Source organism: Crocodylus porosus, unplaced genomic scaffold (genome assembly GCF_001723895.1).
Source record: "Crocodylus porosus isolate Cpor-Errol unplaced genomic scaffold, CroPor_comp1, whole genome shotgun sequence".
Lineage (NCBI taxonomy): Eukaryota > Metazoa > Chordata > Crocodylia > Crocodylidae > Crocodylus > Crocodylus porosus.
In genome coordinates, this window is record NW_017728907.1 from 7,648,548 (window position 1) to 7,651,799 (window position 3,252).

Consider the following 3,252-nt stretch of genomic DNA (forward strand, 5'->3'; position numbering starts at 1 on the left):
TTGCTCATAAAATGGGAAATAGACTGTACATGAAAAGTGGTAACCAATACAAATGGCTCAGTTGTATGATGCAAATATAATATTAAATCTACTAATACCCATCCTTTATGCAGAGAGTAATAGTTGCTTAGATTCAGAGATTGTTGTTTCCTAGCCTTGGCCTACCGTTTGCCTGTGAGAACATCTTTACCGAACTGGAATTGCATCAATTATAAAATTAATAAATACATTAAAAAAGCATTAATAAATTAGCTTATAGTGATTTAATTACTTAAGAGGAATTTTGTAAATATAAAGCAATGATTAAACAGATCTGTCTCAGTTATCCATTGTAGCTTAATCCACATGTCATATGAAAATGCCTAATTAAAGCATGTTTATTAGGAACATTAATAGGTAGAGATTTGCTATTACATTATGCAGGGAACAGACAGAACTGGCATTAACATTTCCCCAAATAAGTTAGTTATGCAGTAAAAACAAATATGATTTTGAAAAGTAGTGCAAAACAAGCCAAACTGGGTATTTTTTTTTTTCAAATCAAAACATTGTTTAGTAAAACCTGCATTTTTGTACTTTATTTCAACCCAGCCAACCCAACATATTCCTATAGCAATTTCCAGTAATGTTTTTAATAAAAATTATTAAAAGTACATGCAAGGTTGTTAGTAATATGTTAAACAACTTTGAAAAAAAGTTTCTCTGTTTTTTTTCAATCTGACCAGCCGTTTTGTTAATCAGTACTTAATATGGTATAAAAACACAATTCTTTTTAAAAGTATATTGTATAAAGAAAATATTTATCTTCTTTCATGCCCTCTGTCTCATTAAAATGTACCTCAAAATGTTTACTAAAGCCTATTTTTCATCTCATACGATTGATTACTGTGCACTTCATCCTGATTTACTTCATATTTAGATATGTAAAATAATCATGTTCTTATATTTGTTCCTAAACTGAGGATTCAATATTTTTCTGCTACTGTTCAGGATTAAATCCTTATCCCATATGCATGAGATAAGATCTAGGACTTATTATTCTCTTTCCAAATGATGATTAAATCCTAAATAAAAATGTTTAATCACGCATATTTCATGCTGACATTTATACCATCTTGTTTTTAATTAATATTCATACTGAGAATTCTAAATAAAGAAAGAATTAAAAACATTTTAAAAGATTTTTCTCCATATAGAATGTGTGCTAAAAACACAGACAGCTCAGAATGAGTGTGACTACAAAAAATGTTAAAATGTTATCTAGGAGAATTTAAATGTCCCTCATTTTTGCTTTATGGAATTTCAGTGTACATTTTTTTTTCAGAGCCATATGTCTGTTCTGATTTGAAAGTCAGATGGAATTTGTTGAATAAAAAGCTTTGGCATTTAGATGGCTATCTGCATATAAATTAATTTGTTAATTATACTCTCACGAGTTGCATATAATGAGATTTACAGAGAACTGTTAATGTTAGGTTTAGATGGTGAATAACTGATTTCATTGAATTTATTATTTTTTAAAAATGTCATTTATATAAAGTACAACTTACTAAAATATCTTATTTTTATTATAATTCAGCTTTTAAATGATACTTTATTGGAGACGTTACTACTTAAACTGCAAATACTGTTATGTATGATCAAATAGATGAGAAAGTAAAAACAGATGGCAGTAGAACAGCTCTGACATCAGCTTCATCGAATAGACTCACAACACTGAACTATAGCATTTCCAGCTAGAATGTCTATACCTTAATTTCCCCATATGACTTATACTGTGCTTATTCAGTTAAAAAAAGTTTTAAACTCAATAGAAAGCAACAACTGCTTTACACTAGTATTCCTCTGATTCCTTAAAAAAATACCTCTACACATGATATGGAAATTACTTGTTTGTGAAATGGTTGACAGCTACTCAGTAGTCTTCTCCAGAAAATATGATGTAATGTACACAAAGGATTAAAATGGGGGTAGAAGGGGCATCCACAAGTTGATAAAGCTTTTTAATCATGGGAATTTGCCTGAGAAAAATTTAAGAAGACTACTTTCTATTATATCACTGTGCTGATTACTTATTAGATCCCAGATTGGCATAGGTTCAGCATAAAACAGAAGGGCTCTTCTATAGTTTTCCTGATATTAAAATAGCAAGTATTAAACATGAACACCTACCTAATACCATAGCTGTCATCAATAATTCTTTCCAGTACACAGATTTCATTTTCTGATTTGATCTGTATAACCTTGGCTAATTGTATTATCACATTCTATATTTAATCAGGAATACTGATTTCCAGCATTCCAATCTTTTTTTGAAGTCTCAGGGTTTTTATTATGTCATTTTATTTTATCTTTCACGTTGCTTGAATTACAATTGTACTAATTCAATGGATGCACACAAAGACAGGCATAGTGCATTGGACTGCTGTAGATTATGAATGTGAGAATTAGAATACTTTAAAGTATTTTCAAAGTTGGCGATCAACCATAATTCCTTCGTTTTATTAGGTGAGTAATTATATAATAGCATCTAGCTTCTACAAGGTACTTTTCATCTTTTATCAATTTGTATTAGACCTGAATACTATCTAACCTATTTATTGTTATGCAAGAGAAGGAATTAGCTATATAATTGATTCAGTTTTCTAAATCTCGAGCTCTTTCATATGTCCTTCTCTGCTATCTCTACCTTGAAAGTGAATTAATGTTGAAAGAGGAAATTACTTAACATAAAAAATTCTGGTATTGTCATTTTAACCCTTTCTTCAAATCTGAACACATGGAGCCAAATTCTACTCTCAGTTACACTGGCACTAACTTGCCGCACTAACTTGCCTAAATCAACTGGGTGGTAAATGTGTAACTGAAAGTAGAATTTGGCTTAATTTATTTTGTCATTTCCTGTATTTACTAGAATCTAAGATGAGGCCATTCCCCCAGTCAACATGGGGGAGGAAAGGCTTCATCTTAGATTCAAGTACTGACCCAGGGCAGGTGGCAGCTCACAGAGACCTGCTGTTGTGTGGGAAACATAAGGGATATCTGTGGTGGGACTGAGGAGAGTGTGAAGGAGACTAACCAGCCTCCCCCCACCACTTATCACTTACCTTGAGGTCTGGCTTCAGCTCCAGCTCTGACTGGGCCTGGACTTACTGCCACTCTTTCTTCCTTGGCCAAGCTGACTCAGGCCAGGCTGGGTTGGGGCTACTCTCTCCCATGGAGATGGAGCCAGAGCTGTCTAGAAGTTAAGTA